Source organism: Lathamus discolor, chromosome 9, assembly GCF_037157495.1.
Source record: "Lathamus discolor isolate bLatDis1 chromosome 9, bLatDis1.hap1, whole genome shotgun sequence".
Classification (NCBI taxonomy): Eukaryota; Metazoa; Chordata; class Aves; order Psittaciformes; family Psittacidae; genus Lathamus; species Lathamus discolor.
The window spans coordinates 9,558,807-9,586,594 of record NC_088892.1 but is presented as its reverse complement, the minus strand read 5'-3'; the positions used below and the strand labels follow the sequence as shown (position 1 = coordinate 9,586,594).

General features: G+C 45.3%; 1 long non-coding RNA gene across 1 annotated transcript; it reads right to left on the bottom strand.

Moving 5' to 3' along the window:
- Positions 1-543: 543 nt before the first annotated feature.
- On the bottom strand, positions 544-4,682 carry LOC136019482 (uncharacterized). Its single transcript, XR_010614904.1, has 5 exons — positions 4,581-4,682; positions 3,122-3,204; positions 2,563-2,650; positions 2,021-2,129; positions 544-742 (listed from the first exon to the last, which is right to left on the bottom strand). It is a non-coding gene; the product is annotated as an uncharacterized LOC136019482 (long non-coding RNA).
- Between the last annotated feature and the right edge of the window lie 23,106 nt (positions 4,683-27,788).

Below are 27,788 nucleotides of genomic sequence, written 5' to 3'. Positions count from 1 at the left end.
GCTACTCAAACTGATTTATGGCAGTGATTTATGGCCTTGCAAATAGAACATATTAATGTAAGTAGCTGGAGTTACACTTTCATCACTTTTGTTGAAAGAAGGAGAGCGCAAGGTGGTACAAGAACATAATTTGTAAAGGGGGTGGGAGGGAGGGAAGGAAAGAGGGGGAGGACATTTCCTTCCCCGGCTGTGATGCACTGAAAGGAGAGGAGTGATGCAGCTGGGAGATGAATGCGACTGTCGGCTCCTGCCTCTCAGCACTGGCAGCACAAAAGTTGGATCTTCCCCAACAAGGACCTGGGTGAAAAGCAGGGGATGAGGAGTCATGTGGGCTCTCTTTTTGTATGCTGGGAGCTGGAATTCTCCTGCTGTGTCTTAAATTAACCAGGTGTTGCATTGTCTTAGCTGTGGCTTTCTCCTAATCCCATTCCCAAGAACAGAAATGACGCTTCATGTTGCTAATGTGGGATTCCTCAGGGAACAGTGTGGGGAGCACAGGGTACTGGAGCAGAGCACAAGGGTGCATTCAAATGTGCTGTGAGAACTACATGCTTTAGGCCTGCTTCCTTCCTTCTGGAGCCTTTTACTGATGGATGCAAACTCCAGGGACTGCTTCTTCTGAAGGCTTATCTGGAAAACAAACTCCCTTTTTGGTGCTCCAGCTGTAGTGTCCACAGATGGCCCCAAACAGCAGATCAGAACATGGGCAAAAATGGGTCATGAGTTCTTCAACAGCAAGTACCTGTAAGTCCAAACATGCACTTGGGCATCTTGGAGCAAAGGGAATTCACATCCTAGCTTGACTATGCAAGTCAGTGGTGATGTGAGGAGCAAAGTTATGCCATAGCCTTCCCTCAGTTGAGAGGAAAGGTTCCAATTACTCACAGCAGCTAAACACCCATGGGGAGAAGACTTAATTCACCTGGGGAGAACAGAGGACACAGCACCCACCTACTGCTTGAGCATGCTTTGCCCAGCACTCTGCACAAGTTGCTATCTGGCACAGAAGTGGTGCCACAGGGTCTGTATTGGCCCTTCCCAATGGAGCGAGTGATCTTCAGTTCTCCTAGGACCCTTCTGTCATTACACAAGGAAAAAGCAACATTGCTTCAGACCTTTTGCTGTTTACACGTCTCCTCAATGCGCTGCCTGATGGTAATTCTTCCCTACAGGGATTTTTAGATGACTCTTACAAATCCTCCCTCACCTCCCCCAAAATGTTTTATTTTCCCTGCTATGTCTCCATTACTTTCATTACAGTTTTCCCAGTGCTCTACACAAACAAATGTAGAGAGGAGGGGGGGGAGGAAGAAATTAAATCAGGAGAATTCAAGGCAATTTTCCATTGCCTTACTCCAACATAAGTACCATAACAGGGTAACAAGCCAGGTAAGTAAAATTTACAAGAAGAGCTACACTCCTGGATGCAGAAGCTGGAGTAAACAAATTATTTTTAGCAGGCTATTAAGTAAAGTGGATGCTAGGGAGCGCAGCATGACAAAGAGCAGCCTTAGCCGTAAGGGGCGAGGTAGCCTCCCTGTGCTTTTGCCTAGCACACCACCAATGCTGATTGATTGAATCAAGATTGGGTCAGCTCCTGCAGGACTTCTCCCAAGGTGCTAAGTAATCACAGAATGGCTAAGGCTGGAAGGGATTACTGGAGATCATCTAGTCCAACGTCCCTGCTCAAGCAGGGTCACGTAGAGCTCAGGAATATGTCCAGATGGCTCCCAAATATCTCCAAGGAAGGAGACTCCACAACCTCTCTTGACAACCTAATCAGAGCAACCAGTCCTTAAACACTACAAACCCTCTCAGGAAGCACTTTTTGTTTGCCAAGCTGCTCTGACTCACTCCAGTACTTGCCACAGCCACTCACCTACCAACCTTAATGCTACAGATTTGTCACCGGGCCTTAGGGGCACCACCTCAGGGACTGCTGGGACCCCTCTTGTCAGCCTCTGGGAAGTCAGTGGTCAGGTCCCCAAAGGTAGATTAGGGTTTAGATTTGTTCAGTCACCAGTTCAGGTCACTTCTGTATCTTCTGACACTCCTTGCCTGGGATGGGCTTGTGCTCCTCACTGAGGCTTGAAACTGTTTCTGTCCTTATTGTATTGAAACAGCATCACCTGTGTTGGTACAAAATTCTTGTAAGGAAAAAAAGAGCAAAATTGCAGCCAGAAGAACATTACTTTTGAGCAATTGCAGCTGCCTTGCCTATTCATATTCATTTGTTGCTTACAGCACGAGACTCAGTTTCATCCAGGGCAGCACTGTTTCAGTAACATGGTAAGTCTTTAATAGGTAGCATGAACCCCTAAGGGCAGAGGTTGATTGGTACCGTACCATGTTTTGGTCTTTTCTGCACCCAGGGTAGAGGACAGTCCTATAGAAAGTTTCACAGTCTTGATGTGGCGGCACCCAGTCAGACACCAGTGCTACAGTCTGCACAGTCAAGCTGGACACAAGAAACTTGGTTCATAGCAAAACACAAGGACAGCTCATGCTTCCTTTGTCCTGGTCAGAACTGAGATGTAGCCCAAGAAACACAAGTATTTATACCTAGTGGTTGATGGCAGCTTAAGTTCTTTGTGTGTTAAAAGGTGTCCAAATATTTCCCCTTCAGGCTTTTTTCCATCCTGATACTCTCCTGTCAGAAAAGGAAAACAGTGACTATACTCCAGCTGAAACACCTCAAACCTGTCTCCTTGACTTCAGTCAGTGCTGTACCATGGCCAGTGTGATGGTACACCTCTCATACCCAGTGGGGTGCAGCTCTGAGCCTGGGTTATACCCTAGGCCCACAGGGTAAAATACACAGGGAGCTCATGACATTATTCATTGCAGTTTCAGAAATGTGCCAGTTTAACAGATGCTTCGTGCAGGGCATAGAGCAGCACATCTCAGCTACTGTGCAGTGATTCACAACTGCCTACTGGTACCCTCGTGCCAGAGGCTTTTGCCTGATTTCCACCCCTCTGCCACTCAGTGCATGATCTGATTTACACAAACCTGCTCTGAGTACACAATGGTCACTGCAGAGCTATATCTGAAAGGGCTCATTCCCCTGTCTGACAGCTGCAACCGCAAGGTATAAAGAAGATACGTGTCACCCACTCACCTACTGCCTTCATCTCACTTCTAGGATATTTCTTACGCAGTAGAATGAATAGGTAGGTCCATTTTCCTGACAACCTCTCTTTCCTGGAACAGAAATGAAGCTACTCAGTGCTCCAAACCACATAAAGAACTCTAAGTCTCTATGCCCAAACATGTAAGTATTTACACATACAAGCACTAAAAGCTTCTTCATAACTTATCCACTTCAGAAGGCAAAGGACAGAAGAGAGGTTGACCATGACTTAGCTTAAAAGCGGCTAAACTTTTCACCCTAAAAGCATTGCAGCTCCAGAGCTGCTCCCCAGCATTACAGAGACCAGGAGCTCTTCACAGAGCACTTACTGCACTGTGCTGCAGACAAGAGGCTCAGATCGCTCAGCAAATGAAAATCTCAGAACACACTTAATTTAAAAGCTAAATGTAATATCAGGATAATGCTTGACAGTGTTCCTTTAATAAAAAAGTTATGTTATTTGCCCAAAGATTTATACCTTTCAAAAGAAAATTTGATACTTGATGATATCTCTTTTTTAAGTGCCTATGCTTTCCATTCCTGTAATCCCTTCACCCGCTATAAAATCCCAAAGGCTGTATTAACTTGAATTAAACTGAGAACCTTTGATATGTTTTGGATTTGTGCTGGAGACCGTGTTGATAATTCAGGGATGTTTTGTTACTGCTGAGCAGTGCTTGAACAGAATCAAGGCCTCTTCTGCACTTCACCCACCCCACCAGTGAGGAGGCTGGGGATGCACAAGGAGCTGGGAGAGGACACAGCGAGAACAGCTGACCCCAACTGACCCAAGGGATATTCCAGACAAAATGACATCATGCACAACATATAAAACTGGGGAAAGAAGCAGCAAGAAGGGGGTGTTTGGATTGATGGTGTTTGTTTTATCAAGTAACCATTACACATAACGGAGCCCTGCTCTTCTGGGATGGCTTAATACCTGCCTGATCATGGGAAGTGTTGAATTAATTCCTTTTTCCCTTTGCTTTTGTGTGTGGCTTTTGCTTTACCTGTTAAAATGTATTTATCTCAGCCCATGAGCTATCTCACTTTTACTCTTCTGATTCTCTCCCCATCCCACCGGGAGGGTTAGGGAGAGGGGTAATGAGTAAGTAGCTGTGTGGGGCTGAGTTGCCAGCTGGGGTTAAACCACAACACATGGTTAAGTTTAGTTACCCAAGGCACAACAGCCAGTGATGTTCCCCACCCAGCATCCTTGTGAAGTCAGCAGTGCTCAGTAATTGAGCTACTCAAATTGGGACATAATAATCCACTCCTATGACTTGCTGAAGGACCAAGAGCAGAGCTAAAGGTTCACCCTGATTTTGCCAGCAGCCATCCCACAACACACCACAAAGCATGCTGTAATTCAGCTGTTCAAAGTAAGAGAGGTCAGTGTCACAACTTAGGCGAAAGGAGAGCTCTTCCACTGCTCTGTGATAATTACCTTCAATGGCTTTATTCTCTGGTTCTGGTGGGCTGAGCCTGCTTCCACTGGGAGGGCAGAATGCACAACCATCAGGGACATAATTCCAGAAGACATTTGCATTCTGCGAGTCTTGAATTTCACCTTCTCCTCTGTGGTGTATGGCCCTGTCCCCTGCAAATGCTCACTGTCTCTAGTGGGAAGCCAAACAGATGCACACAAATTCAAGTTCCCCATCTCCACCCAAGCTCAGCTGGCATCAGTTAACTACTTTGTTTCTGAATACCTCCAAACTTACAGCAAAGAAAACTCTTTGCCCTGCAACAGCACATTTGATGCCTTGTGCTGAGGCATTGTACTTTATGATATGAACTTTGAGAGTGCCCCAAGGTTATCAGCTATAAAAGCAGCTAATATAACAGTGGAGGTTTATCCAAGCATTGCTCCAAGCCCTGAGACTGGCAGCTCATCAATAGGGAAGGGACACTAGGCACTAATGCTTTAAATCAAAAACCGCATCCTTAAAAGAAGATACTAACAATAGTGATTCTTTCCCCCATCCCACTGGGGTGGGAGTGAGCAAGTGGCTGTGTGGTGCTTAGTTGCTGGTTGGAGTTCAACCACGATAAAGAGGAAGACACTCGAACTGTAGCAGGCACGTTTAGATCCAGAGCAATGCCATTACTGCCAGGGTGACAGCAGGCTGCTCCTGCTTATATCTGGGACATGGCGGGCGTTAGGAACACCTCTACACATTCCAGAGCAGAGGAAAACTGAGCAACACCTCCAATGCCACAAAACTTATCTACAAGGAACAGTTCACGTACAGGTTACCACTGAAGTGTATTGCAGGGGAATGACTTCAGCTCGTCTGCCTGTGCCTACGCTCAGCTAATTTCAAGAAAGTGCAGCAGCATGGATTTCGGAGTGCATTTATTAAATCACCTAATGTGGTATGTCCTGTGTTGCTACAGTCATTTCACTTTAACCCTGCCATATGGGAAATGTCTGCATAAACAACATAAGCCATTATAGTGTTGTGATGCATAAACCCACTGTGGAATGAGAGAGAACAATTAATGAGCATAAAATTTTGTGTTGTTTTTCAGTTGAAAAAGAAGCCTGGGAATTTGAAGAGCTGGTTTTTAAAAAGCTGCCTAGGATGTCAAGGGAAAAAACCAAAGGGAAGAAAAGAGAATCAGCCTTTTGCATGTGATTCATGCCTAAAAACACCCACGCAGCTCATCACATTGACCTCAAAAGACAGAAATGCTGCAGCAAGGCGCTTCCAGAGAGGGAATCCATGGGCACTAAACCACAGGGAACAAAGAGCCCATGAATTATCCACTCTTCAGAGCTAATCTGCCGAGCAAATATTAATACAATTAGTGCTGATCCCTGAGTCTCATTGTTTTTAAGATATACTGAATTTTTTGAGGGATGGAAACTTGTCACTGCTGTCAGCAGATCTGAGCTGGAGGGAAAAAAGGCTGATAAAAACCTAATGAAACAAGGAACCGTTTCTTTTCTCTCCGTGTAAGCAAAGAGCAACTGGGTATAGACAGAGTGGCAGAGATGATGCTTAGTGTTGCTTTCATCAGGCTGCTCCAGAGAAACTGTTCTCTTGGCTCTTGAATTGGTATTGCCCATCACTGCTTGGTCTGCTGTCTCAATCTGTCATATGTCAAGCTAGTCTAGATTTACTGAGAAGGGAAGGTCTGAAGGGCCTGTGCTCATTCTCTGGGTGCCAGCACAGTAAACTGTGCTCCTGAAGAATTTCATATGCCCCAACAGTAGCTCAGCCCAGCCCAGGCAGGAGGTTGTTCATGGCTCCTTAGAAGAGAAGAGGCTGCATATTAAGGTATGACCTAGAACAATAGGCCACCCACTGTGTCATCTCCGCAATCCTCATTGCATCCAAACATAGATCTCCTCTTTCTTCACCCCAATTACAAGAATAAAGAAGAAACCTACTGCTTGGATATCTACAGATGAATCTGCATGAATAATTACAAAACTGCTTTCAACTTCTTTTCCCAATGCTTCATGTGATATCTGGTCAATTTCTGACTTCTTCATATATCTTTGGGCTTCTTGAAAAGTGACCCTCTCCATAGAGATAAAATCACCGGAGAGTTTGCACAGAAACCTTCATTTCCTCAGTACACATCCAAGTTTGAAAATTGCAACCCTCAATGTTCAACCCAGCCAATTCTTGCTAAGAGACAAGGATTAGGCTGCAGCTATGTATTGTGTGAGCATCATAATCACTGTCTTTGAATACATCTGACTAGAAACAATGAACAAGCTGAAATACACTGGTCCGGCTATGAAATCCACAACAAGCATACTGAAGTGTCAGCCATAGCTTCAATGCTTTGAAGAGGCAAAGCCTCTAAATGCTCAGGCTAGCAGTGTCCTAAGAGACTCAAAACTAAAAAGAAAAATCCCTATGGCAGCCCAAGCACTGAGTCCTCAGCCCAGCCCCCTTTGAACAGTGCGCTTCTTGGAGTTATTCTGCAATGAGACAACATGCACATCAGAGCAAGCGGCTCTTATAATTCATTTCTACCTTATCTGCATCCAGGATAGTTTTTTTCATATTCTTAACGTTGTTAAACATAGTCATAGGAAATCCCTGGCCTAATACTGATTACGGTTCAAAAACGATGTGCTCCTGAAGGTAAAGTAACTTGCGAAAATATGGACAACGGCCGCACACAAAGAGTTATGGTCAATTGCTCAGTGTCCAGTTGGAGACCAGTAACGAGTGGTGCCAGTATGAGGTGTCCTTGCCCATGGCAGGGCAGTTGGAACTGGATGATCTTAAGGTCCTTTCCAATCCTAACTATTCTATGATTCTATTCCAAAAGATGAATGAAAACCAGTTAGCAACACTCTAACTTATCAGTTTAAGTATTTTGTGAGAATTCATCTTATACTTTCCAAATATAAACACTTTTAGCATTAAAAATACTTGTATTGAATAAAAATCATAAGTGAAATAAAAATCTAAGTTTAAAAGTGCACCATAATGAGTCACACAACTGTCCACCAGTCTTAATATGTAATTTCTAACAGGAGCTGAAAGCAAATGGAAGAAAAGAAAGAGCAAAGCAAGGCTGCAAGATGCTAATACTCTATAATACCTTAAAACCTTTTCAGCTCCTGCGACTGAGGCACATACAATTCCTCTGTCTTTAGCAACACTAGGAGGAATGCCTTTCATTAATTGACCATTTTCCCCTTGATTGCATGTAAACATTTGCCATCCGTGATGTCTCTTTGCAGGAAGATCTGTAGTTCAGCCCCTTGCTGAGTGAAGAATCATAGCCTTTTGCTTGCTTCCAACCTGTTCCTATCAGTTTTATTTGGTGCCTCCAGATGCTTGTAGTAGAAGAGAGATCATCAGTCAGTACCCAACCACTGTCTCTATTCTGCTCATATGTATACAAGCTGTGGGCATATAGATGAGACACTGGAGTAGATATTGGATAGTGTAACAGAACAGATACTAGAATTCAGTGTAATAATATTATAAAGTATTTTGATAGACTAATAGATGTCCCCCACCCAAGTTGCCACAAAGCAAGAAATTCCAAAGGTTTAGTTTTCAACATTTCTGCATGAAAACCAGTTTTAAAAGAGCAGAATTTCCTTTGACACACAAAATCTGGCTTCTGCTAAGCAGTGCTGTTGAACAAGCACATTCTGAAGCACTTTTCCTCTATTGTTTCTTTCCAGAGACAAGCTTCGTGCTGTCCCCTTTCCAGGTGACGTGTGTTACTAGTGAGAGGATGTGACAGGCCGTTTAGAAGTTTCCTTTTTCACGTACTCAAGAAAGGAGAGCTCTGAAGCTTGCCGCAGTGAAGTGATTTCTTGCCATTTTCTCTCTTTGTGCTTAGCTGCAGGTTTCCACCTCTGGTCTGCAGCACCCTAGGGAAAACTCATACTACTTGTAAGCTGTCAAGGCAAGGCAACTCACTGAAGGAAGTCATAATCAGGAGGCTTAAATTAGCTGTAAAGAGGACTGCACCTTCACTGGAAAATACCGATTGAAACTGAAAACAGAGAGGGCAGCCCTGGATGTTGGCTGGTAACAGAAAAATGATAGAAGCAGCATTTTTTTCTTCTCCCTTCTTGCTTCTCTATTTTTTGGTCTCTATCCATTTTAACCAGGGCAGTGCAGAGGCTTTCCTGTCATAGATGCTTGTTCTGGGGTGGTTTACGTTATTTTTTCCCTTCCTCCTTTTTAAAATCTCCTCATTGCCCCTTTTCCTATTCTCCAAAGAGCTTTCTTGCACCGCAAATGGCAGCCACCTGCTTCTATTGTGAGGCTGCTCCCAAATGCGAACAGCCACTTTACTGAACACAACTGCCTTTGGGCAGAAGCAGGCCCAGCTGGGACTAAGATCTACAAGTGGACAATTAGCAGCCAAGTAGTGGACTAAAGCTGGTTATTTTTATTGCTGCCTGAGGAGATAGGTCAGACAAGGCAAAACATTAGTATAACCAGCAAACTGTAAGCATCTGAAGCTTCTGCAGGCCCTGAAATGCCTGCGTGCCACATTTTTGCACAGCACCAGGTAGCAGGAAGATGTTTTTCACATCATGTTTGTAGCAAGAAAGCAGGAAGCACTCTATGTTATTGTTAATATCAATATCTCAGTTTTAAAAGCCAATTTAGTATTTTTTCTTTGCTCACCGTGTTATGATTTTTCAATGTTGCCAGCACCACTGGTTGCTGACAATGCCAAAATGGCATCTTCCACTTGCATGTGCTAAACCTATCTCTCCAAAACCAGTCCAGAGACACAGGGCAGGCTCCAGGTGAGCATCTGTCAGAGGAACTGCTGTGAGAGGAACTGAAAAGGAGGTGGCCACAATTTTCTTATGCTTCTTTGCACATCAGCACCATCAGCTAGCACTGCTGTTTGGCAGAGCTGGTCTGCTCTGTGAGGTGAGGATCTAGATCAGAGGGGATGTTGCGATGGAGAAGTAGCCTTAAGCTGTGGATATGCCAGTCTGAAACTGCAGTGCCTGCAGGGAATGATCTTCCTCATCACAGACATTTGGCTGGACTTTGCTTCTTTCCAGTTTTCAGGCATGTTTGATTAGAGGAAATGGGACATTGGAGACAGAACTGGAACCTGCTTGCCTGAATCTTCCATGTACTCTTATGACTGCTCTTCAAGCCACAGTGACACCCCATGTAGTGCCAACCTGGCAGCCAAATTCCCAGAATAGATGCACGTGATTTTCTCAAAGTCTGTTGTGATGTCAGAAAACTTCCCATTTTAGCTTTTGCCTCATCTATCAGCTAGAACTCGCTCATGGTTGCTGAGCCATAAATAGAGGCTAGCGGTTAACGTAGGCTGATTCACAAAATCATTTGAATAAGTTAAAGATCATTAAGAGGGAGCCATAATCTCCTAAATAACTTTTATTGCCTTAACCTCATGGCATGAAGAGAGGCATGAAAATGTGACACGATACTTCATTGTAATGCAGAGAAGCTCTTCCAATGTATTTTACATCTATCATTGTGAAAGACTAAAGGCACCAAGTAGTGATATGTTTTTGCTTGCCCTAAAAATGTTGAAGGCTGAGAAGGGGGGACAGACAGGAGGACTTGTATATCTCTTCCAGAGCACAACTCGCCTTTCCCTGAACTAACTGAAGTACCTCCTCGAGGTGGGCTATAAGTGAAGCTTTGGGTGAAAGCTTCCTATGGAGGCACCTGGACCATACTGAAAGAGGATTTAGAGTCTGCCCGCCTATGTGTGCCTACAGCTTCACCAGTGAAACCCCCCAGCAGCCAGGGTCCTCAGCACAAGCTGAAATCCTCTGGGACTTTCCGAGGTTGTGTCAATTGACAGCGCACTGACCATTAGTCTTCCAAGACAGAACAAAAGCCACCTCACTTCTAACCATCTATCCAGTCAAAGCACAGAACATCCCTGCCACAACCAATGAATCAAAACCATCATGGAGTCCAAAGAGCTATCTGGCTAAGAAGCTGGTAGAGATGTTGTACATTCAAGCTAGAAGCATCTGCTGATCTTTCTTTCTAGTTTACCACACAGCAAGAACATGCAATGACACAGTATCTGCAGATACACTCACTTGCACCCACTTCTTCAGGAGCTTGTGAGCCCACCCAGGGAACACCTATTGCTCTGGCAGCTGATAAAATCTTGCTTTGCAGTGTCCAATCCTGTGGAGAAGAAAGACCAAAACTTTAGGGGGTGAGCAAAATATTAGTCTCCCCGTCACATCACTCCCCAACAGTGAAGCACTTTGTCTTTTCTGCCTGCATTCACCTCCTTTTCCCCCAGCTCAGAAATGGCAGCTTTGCTTAAATACTCAGAAAGAAACCTTTAAATGGTGAATTTTGGAAAGCAGGAAGACTGCTTCTTCATGTGTAACTGCACATGAAGCAGTTTGCCCTCTAAATCCCCTATTATGCAGGACAGAAAGCTTCTTCCAATTCCTTTACTAAATGTCTCTCTTTAAGGAGATGTGCAAGGAGTTCCCCACCCTGCTCCCACCTCAGCCCCCTTTCATTCACCTCCTCACTGTTGCTGTAATTCATGTTATGCAATTCCAGATGACCCAGTACACCCAGTAACACTGAGCCAAGTGGAGCATTATGTGTGAAAAAAAGGAGCTATGAAGCAAACCCTGATGTACCTCATGGGAAAACTCCTGCGTGCAGCAGGCACATTTCTCCAGCACAGAGTCATAGAGCTGCGCTGCACCACAAGAAATAGCAAAGGTCAGAGTCAGATGGGGCCTGGTATCTAAGATAGATGGGATTTGATTTATTTTTAACTGGTTTGTCAGTGGCTGGTATCAGGCTGCAGTGAGCTACAGAAGACAGCACCGGTTTATAAAATTACCTCTCTAGGATTATTTATCTCTGTGGTAGAAGTGCAGGTCCCTGCCTGGTGACTTTCATGTTGTTTCAGATAGGGATTCTTAGAAGATTTCAATTTCAGATTAAAGATTTACGAACTTTACCTTAGTGGCAGCATAGCAAGTTCGCAGGTGATCTGTCTGCAGGCACACGGCAGCTGAGGGCAGAGCTATTTTAATCCACAGGGCTGTTGTTTTGGTGGTGGGTTTTTTTTTTGTGGGGGGGGGTTTATTTTATTTTTTTTTTCCTTCTTCTGTTGTTTGGTTTTGGTGGCGTTTGTTTAATTTTTTAAAGAAAACAGGAGACTTGCACCTTAGAGGTGTTTAGATACATGCCTACAGTGGCAGCCAGGTTAAAAACCAAAGTTCAGTACATTTACTTATCCAGGACACTTCAATATTATTTTTGCTAATCGCATCTTCCGTGCTCTTTCACTTAAACCATACTGAGCCTGCAGTAAAGTAAAAGATGGAGCATTCTCATGCCCTGTGCAACTCCTGCTCATCCCTGGCAATATTCATCTCTCTGCTAGGGAATCCCTTTAAGGAAGGGGCCCGTTCACTCAAAACACCTGCTAGTCCAGGCATGGCAACACCATTACAAGCCCTCCTGATTTGTCTCAGCAGCCGTCCAGTGCTGAGCAGGTTGACCTTAAAAACCTTGATGACTTAGCACATTAAGAGCCCCTGGTGAGATCCCTGTCATGGATCTATCCTAGATTAGTTTCCGGTTAATTCATAGGGTATTCATCTTTTAGAATTTGTTTGCTGCCTTTAAGCTACACTTTGCAAAAGACTGAAACACCAAGGGAGCCGTGGGTTGTAAGTCAAGTGTATGTAATCCTTTCTGCATGGACATTTGGAGCTGAATTTGTGGGAAGCCAGCAGTATTGGTTTCTAGGCTAAAGATAAAGTTAGTGGGGGCAAAAAAATAAGAATCAATAAAGGGCCAGCAAGGGGCTGTAAGATCATACCATGCAATCTTCCGGAGTAGTTTTAAATCCGATTTTAAACTGCAGGTCCCAAGGCCTGCCTCTAGATGGTGATAAAACCCAAAACGCTAAAGCTGACTCGGCTTTAACCTCTCTTCCAGCCGCAGCTGCAGGAGTTTCCCAGCACTACATCACAGTCCAGCTACGCCCGTGAGCCCAGAAGGCAGCCACTTGTCCCTTCAAAGTCCAGCAGGCTGTTATCACCTCCTAACCACAAGTCGCAGTAGCTGGGCTCTGCTGCTGTGCTAGGAAGCACATTGTATAAGTGTACCTGCCAGTGGCCGGTGTGCAAGGTAAGTGTAGATTGGGAGAGTTTTGCTATTGCCACATAGGGTCATTCATTGCCAATCTTGCAGTGAGGCAAACCCAAGGTACCATGGTCCCAGCTGCAGGGGGCTCCAGGAGGGGACGCTTGAATTTTCTTTTAAGGAAGGTCTCCACAGAGCGTCCTCCTCATTATGGCACACATACCCAGGCAGGGGCTGCCACTTCCACAGTGGTTACCGTTTCCCCCTAGCAAGACTTGAGTAGTCTGGAAGGAAAATCTTAAGTAGAACATTTAAAACACCAAAATGAATGGGACTGCTCGAAGCACCGCGCTGCTCAGCAGGCGTCAGGAGCTAAAGTATTCCAGAAGCACCACGTGCCTGTCAGGAACAATTGTGTATTGGCAGAGAGAGGATGGACAAAGCAGCCTGATAGATCCCTTCTTTCCATTCTAGCTTCTATAATTTCTCTGTTAATCACTTGTAATTGTGTCCTACATGTCAGGACACATTTTGATTCCTTGCTTGATAAAGCGCTGGGGCCAGTAAGATTATTCAATTAATGCACAGTCCAATACCTCCCCCAGCACCAAAACCTCCCATCCCAAATCAGCCAGGATTGTCTTTCTGTACCTCTGCAAGAGCCCAAGGGGGAAGAGAGCAGAGCAGAGAGAAACGTTCATTCCCCTCATTTGAAAAATGTGAAGCACATTCAGGATTGTGTGTAATAATGTTGTAAATCTTATTTCCATAAAGTACCTCCAGGGCTAATTCACGAGCCATCAATCATATTCCAGCTTCTCCCAGCTGTTAACTCATCTTCAGGGTTTTTAATAAAAGATTTTGCATGCATTTTCTAAAGGCAAGTCATACCAACAGGGCTGGCCTACTCGGCAGTGAGGTTTACATGGTCTGGAACAAAGACCACCTTAGAGGCTCCCAAGCCCCTGCCCAGCAGGTTTCCCTCCCCAGCAGGGTCCTCCCCAGCTCTGAGCAGTGTTACCTCACCCTCCATTCAATGATGCCCCATGGTGATGAGGTTTGGCTAAGGGACAGGCAGTAATATATTTCCAGGTCACTTCCTTTAAGCGCAATCTGATTTATTCCCAGCCAGTGCATTGCCATTGTTCAGTGACAGAACCTTTAATTATTCCTTTAAATCTCATTTCAAATTCCAAGCACTGCCTCCCTCCCTCTAGCCTCCTGGAATGATAATCTGATTGTGTGGATAAACACACTGTTTCCTTTTATCCCACCTGTCTGAAGGCTCTTCTCTCCAGGAAAGGCCTTGTTTCATCTCCGTGTCATGTTGGGGAGGTGACAAGCTCACAAAGGCATGGGATCTGCTGTCTCGGGGACCAGGGAACACAACTGTCCCCAACCTGGGAATGCCACAGAACATCCAGAGAGATGGGATACACCTCTTTAAAATGCTGCACATACAAATCTCCCTTGGCAAGACAAGAAGTGACTCCAAGTTGCAGCAGCAAGGTGACCAGGCACTGGTGTGCTGCATTACAATGTCTGTTCAAAGCTCTTCTCCACTGACATCTCCCCCACCCCAATCTGCTCACTCATCTCATGGGTGTCACCAAGTCCTTGTCTCTTTCTGCTCCTTGCAAAAGCAACCTCTCTGATTGCCAGGCCTGTACCTCCCCATTCAACCTGCACGATTTCTCCTCCAGATGAGCCTGGGATAGCAGAGGAGAACTGTCCTCATGTTACCAGCCAGGCAGCAGGTCTGCCCCCAGCCTCTTCTTCCTCAAGCTCTTTTTCCATATGCAAAGCCAGATTTGGGAGGAGTGCATTGTCTAAGTCCATCCCCCAAATCAGCCTGCTAGCTAATCCTGTTTTAAGCGTATTCCACATTCAAGGGAGCATCACTGTGGTTGCAGAAGACCTTCTTTTGCTCCACTTCTTTGCACACGGTAACATTAAAACCAGCCTCAAACTGCAGGAGCCTGGTTGTCAAAGTGGCACAGCCTTTCCAAAACCAGTTTCTTCTCCACTGTGAAGGCTATAAAAATTAAAAGCCAGCAGCTACCTCAAAAAGGGAAAAAGCTCGGCATCTTCCCAGTATCAGGACAGGCAGTTTTCAGTAGTGGTTCTCACTCAAGGTTGTATTCTCAACTGATAACTCAGGTTTTCATTGATTTATTTAACCACTTAAAAAGCCCAAACAAACCAACTAATTTTAAAACTAAAAAAATCCTACTTCGTACTGAAGCATCAAGGTGTTCAGAGCTGTTGTTTTCCAAGGGAAGTATTTCAACCTTTTAATTCCTTTCCTCAGCTAAAGTTAATCAGCAAATTTGCCTCAATTCCTCCAACTGCGTCTTTAGAAGAAGAAATCACTGGTGTTGCTAAATCCAGGAACATTTTTCTTTCTTAAAAAATAACAAAAGAAGATGTGGGTAATAGAAAGCCAAGTTAGGCATAGGTGGGACTGCATTAGATCTAGACAGAGCCACAGTGCGAGGAGAGACATGTCTTAGTTTTTACTGGAGGAGAAAAGATGTAGAAGTTTAGGTATAATTGTTGGTGGACAAATAAAGCCTCTGCTTGTGCAGCCTTCCCTATAGTTATTTTCCTTCCAGACCAGCTTCAGCTTTCTACTCTCACTCACCATCAGCAGTTGTGGTGTCAGTGCCCTCCAATGATCCGACATCTGGAATGGGACTAACAACTATTCCCAGCTTTCCTCCCATGTGCTTTGCCATCTTGAAGGACCCTAATGACTGGTTTAAGGCTAGCAGGGAACCTCCAGCTGCTCACAAAATCCAAGCACCCTCCAGCACTGCGTGAACTTTCAGCCAGCTGCATCAGAAGTGATGGAAAGCCAGCATCTGGACCGGCCATTGAACCAAGAGACTGTACCTGCACATCTTGTAAAGCTGCTACAAGCTGGTTGCTGCTGTAAAGCAGAGAGAGATGGCAAGTATTTGCTGGGAATGGGGACCTGGCTCTAAGCCTGTGCTGAGGACACAAAGCAGAGGAGGTCTAACCTCACCACAAGGTCATTCAAGTGTGTGTGAGGGTAAAGCAAAAAAACCAAAACAACTGAGCAAGTCAGAGTCAAAATGCTGATTGCTGCTGCATTTTGGGTAAGAAAGCACAGTCCGTGCTCCAACCTTTTGTCTGTTGACATCTACGAAAACCCATCTCCCCGAGCTCAGCACCAGCACAAATGCATTCTCTTGGGACTGCACGCGTGTTGCTTGCTCTGTCTGCAACTCTCCCCTCAGAAGAGCTTGCACTGCCTCTCTCCTTCCTTCTCTTTATTGGTGTTTCTTCCTTTCTAGAAGCCTTCCTTCAGAGATGACAGTTCAACACTGTAGCTATTCCTGATATGCCACTCTCCAAAGAAAGGGGAACATTTCTCTCCTACTAATCCATTGCCAACCATGCTGCAGGCCTCACTCTTCCTGCCTGTTGCATCTCAGTTTAATCTTTAACACCACAAAACAGTGTCCTAGAATTACCTCATTAAAGGCAGAAAAATTCAAGAGTAGCTATCTAGCACCCTGACTGTATCACAGCTAAAATATGGTCTTGCAAGTGACAGAGGCAGCCAAAAAAACCAACCATTAAAGGAAAAAAAACAACTCCAATTCCTTTTCTCACCTTTCTTTTGCTTTCATTCCTAAAAGATGATGGTTTTGACTTAGCATTTCTGTAGGTTCCCCACTGCCCCACACAGCCATTCACTATGAACAAAAAGATGGTACACATTATTACTAGACAATCTTATTCACACTTTAAAGCTGTTTGCTACTTACCTTGGAAGGTACCATTCGTATCACTGCTATAATCTTCGTACTTCTTTTGAGTAGGGAAAAAAGCCAATACCAAGTGCTATTAAACTTACGTGATACCAGCAGTTATCTTCATGGTTACCACTGCATGGAGTGTCTGTACTTCTTTTCTCCAAGCCCCTGCTGAGAAACCAGCCCTCCCCACAAAATTCCCAACCCATCACACATTTGGCAGCTACCAATGATTTGTTTGGAGTCACACGGCTGCAACTGAACAGACCCATTATGAGTTCTGTGAGCAGCTTAATTTAGTTGTTGTGGATAATCTGTTTGTTTCCTTAGTGCTACATAGTTCAGATTGATTTTGCCATTATTTTCAGCTCCACAGGAAAGAAAATGTGTAAATAACTTCCTTTTTTTTTTTCAAATTGTGACAATCATTAACTGTCAACAGACCATCAGACAATCAAAAGCCAGCAGCAGAGATGGCTCTGTAGGAAGGAAAAGACCACAAGCTCTACAGGCACTCTCAGGCTCAGGCAGAGCTAGTACTCAGTGAACACAGCAAAATCCATGCGGCCCTCCTCCTTCTGGCTCCACACAACCATGCAATCCATGTTTTCCTCAGTGAAAACCACACCAGCCAATAGCGCAACACAGCACACCCCAACACTTACCTAGAAGCTTACAACCAAAAACTGCTCTCCAAACTCCACCACCAGCCCAACCCTCCTCCTGAAGCGGCCCTCTCCTGCTGGGCTTTGCCCCTTTTAGGTCTAACTCAGTATAGCTGTGGCAGGTAGGGCTGATTGAGCAGGGCTTGTGAATAACAAGGTGATAGTACCCCTGTTGTGTTTGAACACTAGTTTTTGTGAGATGAGGTTTACTCATGGAGGGTGGGCAATCACATACCACCTCTTTTTCCCCTTAAATTTAAGATTTCAGCAAATCGAAGAGAAGTATACTTCCTGTTTAGAAAGCATTGCTCTGTAGAGCTTGATGCTCCTCTACAAAGTATCAGCAGGTATCATAAAACAATGCTGCTACTGCTGCTTGCTTCCAGGATTAAAATAGTGTGGGGACTGGGACATAGTTCTCCTAGCAACAGAGATCCTTCTCCTTACAGTTCCTAATTCATGACATGTCAAAGCTATCCATGTACCATCTCCCAACCATGAGAAACAATCTACCCTCCATTTCACTCCAGCCAATCTGGCTATTTTATAGCTCAGAACAGCACACATCACTTACTGTTGAAATCTGCAGCACAGCTGTACCAAGAGCAACACTCTTCATTTCCCAGAAGATTATATGAAGTCTTTAACCAAGCCAAATACTTTAAATAATCATTTGAAGACAAGTTTGCATTCTGGGAATTCTTCAGCACTAGCAGATGGATTGATAGATGCACTAGATTAGTTTGGGTACAATATGATCCAATGTGATACTCAAGTGATTCAAGCAAGGAAACCACATGCAGTGCACTGCTCAAGGAAAAAAAAATGTGTTTTCTTGTCAGGAGCATCAAGATGTTTTGATGCTAACCCTCTCCCCACATACACTTCCTATACAAATATGCCCTGCTATCATCCGTGTCCAGATGGCCACAAGTCCCTCAGTGTTTCTTGAAGTGAGCATCATAAGGAAAATCTTGTACCCACATACCCTGGATTACACAGCTCCAGGGGAGACTGTAGTGGAGCATTTCCAGTGAGGCCAGTGCAGGACTGATGGCACAACCAGTTTTGACGGGGGAGAGATCTGGACACCAGACAGGGAGGAGAAGCATCAAACGTCAAAGCTTAATTTTATGTTATGTCAGGTCTTCACGTCGCCTTTTCACTCACCTCCATATAACAGACTACCCTTTTCCTAAATATGTATTTGAAAACAGTTCCTGAGTTTATCCTGGGAGCTGGAAAAAGAAACTGAGGTTTTTGTGTCCAGCAAAGCTGCCTGTGCTACGCCAGTCTGGCTGTCTCTGAAGGCAGCATCTCTTTCCTGAGGCAGGCTTTTGAAGACCTGTCATACTGTGACGTCTAATGTTCAGCTCATGTGCCTTGTTCTTGGATGCCAGCCTTTCACCCTTCATACTCAGCGTCATTTTGCTGTCAGAGCAAAGAAGAGCTGCTGCAGAAACTGCAGCAGTCACAATTGCTAGGGCTGGGGTTGGTGTACCCTCTGTGGAAAGGGGAATGATGGCATGATGGCATGGTGGCAGCCAGGTGATGGCTTGAGTCTGTTTACTCCTGGCATAAGGGTCATATTCTGGCTGAGAACCGACATTGACACCTCAATTTACCTCTTTCCCAGACTTTTCACTAAGCCTTCCCCTTAATGGGTGGTTCCTGGAGTGTTTTGTGGGGAGGGGTGGGACTAGCTTCACCTAAATGCATGGCTTTCACCACCTGACAGTGCCCTTGCTCTCCCCTGAGTACTGCATCTTTGTCATAGCACTTACCTCTCTTGGGAAAATGACTTATGCACATGATGATCGGACAGCCTGATAAAGGAAAAATTACACATACTATACATACTATACCAGAAAGGAAAACGAAAGTTACTTTCCAGGCCTCTGTGTGCACTAAAATAGGCTTCATTTTCCTGGACCAGCCTAATCTGGGACACTCACCTACCTATCATCAATGGGCCTAAGAGCTATATGAAAGCTCTGGCACAGTTTCTAGCTTTGTCTTACACTACTCCCAACTGAACTGCTGCATGGACAGTAACTTCCCTTTCCTTATGACCATGGCTCACCAGAGCCTCTTACCATCACCAGTCCACCTTGATCAATGTGGTGAGGTTGTACCCTGGCTGCTGAGGATACTGTTGGCACCGTGATCTCCTGCCTTCAGCTTGGTTTTCCTTTCCTGGTTTTCTTTCACTGCTAGATTTCACGCATAGACAAGACAGGAAAGGAAGGATGGAAGGAGAAAAACCTGCCCCCATGCTCAGATTGTCAGTGAATAAACAGCAAAGGCTGAGCAGGGTGTGATGGTTGTTTGCAGCAGGCAAATCTAGAAATTAAAGAAAGATGTCACCTGGTAGGTGGGGAATACAATGAACCACTTTCTGCTGTTCTGTGCACAGCCCTTCTACTGACCTTGGAAAGACAGAGGGGATAAGACCACACAGCTCATGTATTTGACTGTGAGCATAATATTAGCTTGTGGAAAGCTGCATTTGCAGGATGCAGCTCAGCTCTGGTGAAAGCCTCTGGCAAACTCCTACTGTTTTCAATAGCATGCATGGAGAAATCCAGAAACACCAGGCACTCTGTTGATGTAACTTGATGGATTTGTCAAACACGTTTTTGCAGTTTTACCATTTTAACATAGTTTTATGTGGTGCAGAATCACAAGCTTTTTCTGTGCTTGATGCAGCTTAACTGCTTTGAATTGCTTATAATGGAAAGCTGACCTTTTGTGTGCTGATGCCATACCACATCATGTTGAGGGAGGGGGTTTGGAGGCAGCATGTGCCGAGGTTAGGAAGAGAGCAGTTTGCCGCAGTGGGACTGTACTACACGTGCAAGTCTCAACCTGGGAAAGTGGGAGGCGAGCTGTATTGGTGGGATTGACAACTCTGGGAGGTTGAAAGGGTGTCCCTGGGATCAGCAGATATCCCTTGCACTGTGCTTGCAGGATGGCAACGGAAAAGCATACCCATCCCTTAGCAGATGGTGTGTGGCCCATGCAAAGGGCAGCAGGGAGGAGAGAGCTCAGGTGGAAGGGGCAGACCATGGCAAGGAAATGGTTGCCTGCACACTGTAAGGGTTAAATGTGTCTTGCTCTGCCAGGCAGTGGGGCCTTAGGGTCTGAAGAGAGGGTAAGTGTCACAGAAGATATGGGGAAGAAAATGTCAGATATTGCTAACTGTCCCATGGGCGAGGGAAGGGAGAGGAGCCACACTCTGCAACATGCAAGGAAAGGCTCCCTGGCTATTGCTGGTTTTGAGGACTTCGTTGAATGAACTCACTTTCTTTCAGCCAATCTTCAGAAGTCTTGGAGCAATTTAAACTGTTTTTGGTTGACAGCAGCTGCTCCACTGCCTGTGAAGAGGAGTGTGGAGCTGAACATGAAGGAGGAGCAGAAGGAACAGTAGCAGAGAGCAGCAGCATTGCAGTGGCTTGTTTGTTTGGGTGTCAGCCAAACTGGAAATGGGGACATGTGTGAAGCAGGGTCAGGGGAAAGTGAACAGCAGAGAAACTGCTGAACATCTCAGCCAAGACTTTGTCAGTTGCTCAGCACTAGCACAGCTGGTGCTGTTGTGAGGATGTTTCAAGCTGTTATTAGTCCCTGATCCTCAAAAGCCTGGCTGCAGCAGTGGAAAAGGAGTGCGAGCAGGGTTTCTCCAAGAAATGAGTGAGAGCCTCTGACTGCTGCCTTCAGAAGTTGGTGATGGGTTGTGCTGTGGGTCCCCCATGCCTATGATGGAGGTCAGAGCCTCACCAAGCTCCTTTACAGGCCATAACTGAGACCATCTATATTGCACTGCATCTCTCGTCTTTACAGATGTGATGAGGATGTGTAAGCTGGTGGGGCTTGAAATTATGGTCTCAGCCATGCCTACAGTCCACTTGGACAAAACAGTGCTTTGCCTTCTTGTCAGGGAGCAAAGGAGGACTCTTCTAAACACATGTGGTGTCCCCACTTATCACACAAGCACACCCTGTGAAATACAGGTAGATGTTTCCCATGTTCACATGGACAGGAACTGTTAACTGGGTAGAGGCAATGGCACTAAGACACAATAGCTTTGTGCTTGATGTATATGTGCTCCATCATGTACACATCTATCTCCCAGCCAGAGACCATCTGTGGCCTTGCTGATGCTCATTGGGAAGCAGGAGAGGTGGAGGAGGTGTGGAAGCTCCCTGGACAGCAACACAGGCACTGGGGGCTGTAGGAGCTCACCAGTGCTTATTTCCAAGCCAAACCCTGGCTCTTGGACTCAGTGCAAAGAGCCTCAGACATCAGGTACATTAACAAGTAGGCTTTAATGGTCCTCAGCAGGCAACCTTGGCCCTGCCAGACTTCCTGCAGCACAGTTGGGAAGATCAAAGCTGTCACGCATGATTGCCAACCTGACTGATGGTGATACAGGGGAACAAATACAATTAAGCAGGAGGGACAAGGCTCTGCCTAGGTTTTCCCTGACAGCAGTGGGAGGTTGGAGAGCAGCTGGTGTTCATCTGATGTCATGTCCTGGGTTGGGTACTGGTCCCCAGCTTAGTTTCACACAGTGCTATGTGGGAGTAACTCAGCTCTTGGCATCCAGTTTTCAGCCCTTCCCTCTGCTCTGAGTGAATGGGGATGGTCTCTCCTCCTCTCCTCCTTCTCTGCGCTGTAATTCAGGGAAGCACCGTGGTGCGCACTGAGCTCTGGTCTTTTCAAATCCCTCACCAGGAGCCCAAGCGGGGGATGGGGAATTTCCCTGCGGTAATCCCACTTCTGATGCGGACTTTGTAACAGACACTTATAATGAATTAATTATGCATTATTAGCATCCATTATTCATTCCTATTATGTGTACATACATGTGTGGCACTGAATAATAAGGGAATTATGCCAAACAATTACATGGCCCTCCACCGAGAAACAGCCTAGAGAGGAGGGACTGTATTACAGGCAGAGGGGGGTTATAGAGGACTGGCATCAAACTGGATGGGGGAAGGAGGCAAACAGACTATGTAGGAGGAAAGCCAGGGCAGAAGGCAAGAAACTGGAAGAGATATATGAATTACAGCTGGTTGAACAGACTATTTTTCATGCGAGTGAACCTAAAGCAATCAGAGGAAATCTGGGTCAACCTTTTTGAGAAAACAAAGTAAGACCCTAAAGGTCATTAAAGTCAAGCCTATGTGGTTCCTGGAGCAGGAACAGTTTCCTTTATTGTCTAGTCTGGTTTTTAATGTTAGGCTAAATAAAATTCGCATTAGTTTTGAGATTTTAAAAATGCCCATTTCAAAACATTTTATTTTGATGTCAAACCAAAAAATGTATCAATAACGTCCTGCATGCTTTCAGCTGAAACTGTTTGGGGAATTCGACCGAAATTTCAGGTCTACCTCCGAAAGGAAAATGATCAGCAATTTGGCAATTTTTCAGCAATTTTTCAGCTATTTGGTTTGATTATTCATGGCATGGTGGGAAGGGAAGAGGAAGGAATCACCCAGTGCTCAGGGGAGAAAAGCAGATCAACCAGCACAGCTCAGTGATGCAGCTGGTGTGCAAAATACCAGATCTACAGCAAAGCTGGAAAGGGGAAGCTCAGGTTTTCAGAATCCATCTTAGCGGGTGGAGATAATTACAAGTGCCACATTCCAAATTTCTTCTTCTGGGAACTCTCTTCTTTAATAAACTCGTTCTAACAAATTTATCACAGCCTCTCTAGTACTCAGCACATATCAAAGCCATTTTTAAGACTGGAGAGAACACTGTGGGTGAAAAATAGGAACCAGTGCTAGACATTGTAGGGATCTAAATCTACCTCAACTGTAATACAATTGGATTAAGTTGCTTATTTCACATACCCACTGCTTAATATGTTAATGAATGTCTGTTTCTGAGCTTGGGTCAGTGCTGAAACTGGAGTCCAAAAATCTCAGGAGAGGCAAGGATCAGTGGGACTTGCGCATGGTGTTCCCTGTAGAAACACGGCACATCTTTTCTCTGTACTGGTTTGGGCTGACCTCAATAGGCTGAGCCCAGCAGGAAAAAATATGCTCTGGTAGGGTTTGGGTTGACGACTATTGATTGGGTCTAGAATATTTCTCTTAGTCCTTTCTAGTTCTTTATATTCTCAGGGAAATGTTTGTACCAGCATAGTTCTAGTGAAATAACTAGACAAAGAGCAACTTTTTCACAGGAGAATCCAACATGCTAACAAAGGACCTTGTTTTCTAAATCAATACAATTAAACCAGCTGCAAAAAGAAAATCAACAACTTCCTAGGTGAGCTTTAAACCTAGGCTTTTAAGAGCCTTTCATTAGACAGATGCAAATGCTGTGAGGATGCCCTGATTTCCTATTGCAAGTTAGTGTGAGGCCATGAGGAAAACATTACAATTAACTCTCTTGCCTCCAAATAAGCACTTCTTAACCCAAACTGAGAGTACGCAGACTGCCATTGTTCCCTTGAATCAGCTACTAGTTCAGACAAGTAGTGCAGGCAGAGCCTGATCTATGTGGAGATGGTTTGCTCCCCACATAAAGAGCAATGACCCATCCAGCTATTTTGTCTGCCCCATGTTCTTGCAGCAGTCTAAGTTGTCAGTAGTTTATAGGAAGCAGGAATACAGCAATAGAGCTTATCCTGGCCTATTTTCCTGATGTCCAGTTTAAACAGTGCTCAATCTAATGTGGGCTTCCCCTTCTGCTGAGTAAAGGGGGGGGGGATGGTGGGGGGAATGGTGGGGATGGTGAAGAAATAGCCTGCTTTCCTCAAGGAGGCTGGAAGGAGCATGTGAGATTTGCATTAAGACCAACAAGTCTCAAGGGAGAGAGAGGTCCAAGGCTCAGTCTGCTGCAGCTACAGCTGAGTTTTGTCATAGTCAGGTCTTGTGGGAGTTACAAGTCACAACTTTTCCCCAAGATGCAGAAGCTTATTTGCAGCTGCTGAAATTCCCAGAGTGATGAGGGCTGAATCAGAGAACCTCACCCTCCCCTTTCTGTTCCTCTTGCATTTCCCAAACCCGCATCTCTCACATACCCTTTCTACCCAGAAGAGGCTTTGCTGCACAGGAAAGGTGCATCAGTTTTACGTAACACAGAGTTGAAGCCAAGGCAGACACCTGCACAAGCCCTCTTCTTGGCACCCATTGTACAAGCTTTCAGTGCCAAAAAGCACCACCTCCTGCTCCTCAGTGACAGCATTGCTAGTCTCAGGGCTTTATAGCCAGATCCAAGAAAGGGAACTGATCGACATCTCTTAGAATCATAGAATAGTTTGGGTTGGAAAGGACCTTAAGATACTCCAGTTCCACCCCCCCTGCCATGGATCGGGACACCTCACACTAACCCATGTCACCCAAGGCTCTGTCCAACCTGGCCTTAAACATAGCCAGGGATGGAGCATTCACAACTTCCCTGGGCAACCCATTCCAGTGCCTCACCACCCTTACAGGCAAGAACTTCTTCCTTATATCTAATCTAAACTTCCCCTGTTTAAGTTTTAACCCATTACTCCGTGTCCTATCACTACAGTCCCTATGAAGAGTCCTCCCCATCATCCCTATCATTTTCTTTGCACTCCTACCTCCCTTAGACAGCAAGACTCAGGTACCGACCAGCCCCATTTCCCTTCAGACTCAGAAGAAGGGTGCGATGAGCATCCCCTAGTGTCCTCTGCTGGGTTGCAGAAGTAGCACTGCTGGTCTTGCAAGGGCCTATGCAAGCTCCCATCATGGCCACAACTGTGACACTCCCTTAATAGCTAGAGAGGGATGTGGAGAGCAAGGCACAAAGCCAGCTGCCAGCACCACATGCCTTTTGGCTAGCAGAGCTCAGCCCTGCAGGCAGGTACCAGGGGCACCATGAGCAGCATGCATGGAGCAGCCAACAGTGGCTTATCAGCAAGATGCTCCTTGGGTCATCCCACTAGGACATCAGGCCTTTGCAGGAGCAGCACCAGTACTGGGACCGCAGAGAGGAGCTGTTGGCAGACTGCTTGTGCCTAAAGGGACCTCACAAAGAGCTGGGTGGGTGGCTGACAGCCTGGGAAAGGAGCCATTCAAATGCAGAGGGAAATAATTTTTCCAATTCAGGTGTGGTTTTGATGTTTCATATGCTTTTTTTTTTTTTTTTCCCCAGCCTAAATGAGAATGGAAATTTCAAATGGAAAAATAAGTTCTAAAATGGATCAAATAAGCACGTCTGAGCTGCTGAAACATTGTCCTGGTAATTGTTGTGTTTCATTTCTCTGTGATTTTTTTAGATGCCACAGATTTTGAACTATGGATATAAATTGATGTAAAAGAGACTGGCCTTTTTTTGAGCATATTTATATAAGGGTTTTGTTTTTATTTATTTATTTTTTAAAATATATACTTTATTGAGACCTTCCCTGTTCCATATCTGCTTTTGGCTTTACGGAGTTTGCTCTCTGATTACTAAAAAAAAAAAGAATTCACCCAGGCTCCCCCCGCCATCTTCCTGCAATGATTGTGTAAGGCAAGGCCATGATTACATTCATATACCCAGGGGACCCTATATCTGGATTCCCAGAGGAAACTAAAAAGTTCAGCTCAGCCCCAGGTCACAAGCACTGGGTGAACTAAGGCTAAATTTCAGCTTCATGAATAAAAAATGAAGGAGGGCCGACAAAATTTGCTCTGTGGGTTTTACCCAGGGGCAGAGATTGAAGGTGAAAAGAAAGCCATGAGTGGGTTAAAAGCACAGCTCCTAAATCAAGGAAAGCCTGGATTTGCATTATAATAGTAGAGGAGGAAGCTGATGGAAGAGCAGACAGCACATTTGATACAGTGAACCAGTCTACTTTTTGCCCACCTGATCCATAAGAAACATTTGGGCAGCAACAAGAAACCATGAAACAAATCCAAAACATGCTTGGTGTTGTACAGATGTAAAGGAAAGAGACTGCTTTGCTCTTAAAGGTTTGCCTGTGCTCATCACCCACTCTGCAGTGGCCAGTTCTGCACCTGGGGCACTTCTGTGTCCCTCTTGGGATCACCTCATCCCCCTGGTCCCACCGCACCATGGTGGCAGTCATCTCCTTCTCCTGCTAGGGACAGCAGGAACAGGACAGGCACCATGAGCAGTGTTTGGGGAGAAAAGGCCTTTTCTGCTTTGCAGAGCAGTGCCCAGCTTTAGCACAGGGTGCCTACATCAAGCTGGCGAGTGAAGAGCTTTTTTCTGTGTATTTATGGAGATGTTATATGGCCATTGCTCTGGAGCCTTTCCTTGCTATTGCCCTCGTGCAGCCAGTTGGCCCTGTTCTTGTACTCCTTCTTCTGTGTCCTTGCCACCACCCTGCTACCAGTCTCCCCCTGCCCACCAGCACCCCTTCACTCCGCAACTCTGGGGTACAGGGCTCAGCTGACTGGGAGAAATGGTATCCATAGAGAGAGGGCTGGCAGGACACCCAGCTGTGCCCTTTGCACTCCATCCTTGCCATACTTTTCATTTTTGGCTGGGGAAAGGGGAGCAGGGGGTATTTCATTTTTGCTGTTTTAAACATGCAGGATCATCTGCAATAAGAACATTGCTGTGGTCATTAAAAGCAAGTGAGACACGCTGACTCCCAGCATCAACACTTCCACCGAGGGACAAGGTGAGAGCCAGCAGTCTCTCCAGGGAGTCCATGACTTTCCTGAGGTGGGAGCAACTGGTGTATTTGGGTTGAGATGAAGACACTCTCCAGATTAGACTCCAGATAAGGAGCCCAGACATAGCCTGGAGAAGAGGGGAAAGACCAAACCATCTATCCTTAAGACATAAATAATCAGTGCAAGATCCTCCACTGGGACAAAAGCATGTTATTCTCTTGGCTTCCCATCACCGCTGCTGTTTCATGAGTTCTTCACAAGACAAAGCCACATTGATCTGTTCTAGTGATGGTGGCATACCTATTTTGAGGTTGGCCTGGATGGCCTCCACCACCAGTGTCTAAGGCATGGAAACTGGGGGACCACCTGGAGAGGAGACCCAAACCAACCCTAACTATTCTATGATTCTATGATTCTATGATTCTATGATTCTATGATTCTCGTCAGTGTTAACAGCAGAGAAACAGAAGCTTCTTCCAAGCTAGGCAAACCCTGGAGCTGGTGGGCTCTTCTACACACCCTGCTTGGCTCACAACCTTGTGGCAGAGGATATGTTATGTCTGAGAGACAGCAAGGTTGAATTGTGGTGTGGTAGGGTCCTAGATTAGCAGCGTGTCAGCACAGAAGCACTGGCACTGTGAAAGATCAAGCAAGAAAGGCCAAATCCATTACATCAACTTCTATTTTGGATGAAAATATATTTGCTTTTAGCATTAAAAAAAATGTTTCTCCTGGGGTTAGTATTTTAGTGGCATTTATGGGAAAAGCAGACCACCGCTGTCTTGCTTTTCAGGAATATTTTTGGATTTGTTAAGGCTCCCGTGGTCTCCCAGGCTAAAAATATTATTTGGGTTTTGGTTATTACTGCTGCCAAATATAAATCAAAGCCAAAGCCCCAAATAGAATCTCATTAGAGGTTGTTTAAAGGTCAATTTAAAGAGTCCCTGTAAGATGGATTATTAAGATTGTGTTAGTGCAGCCTGGCCTGGATCTTGGAATGGGTTTGG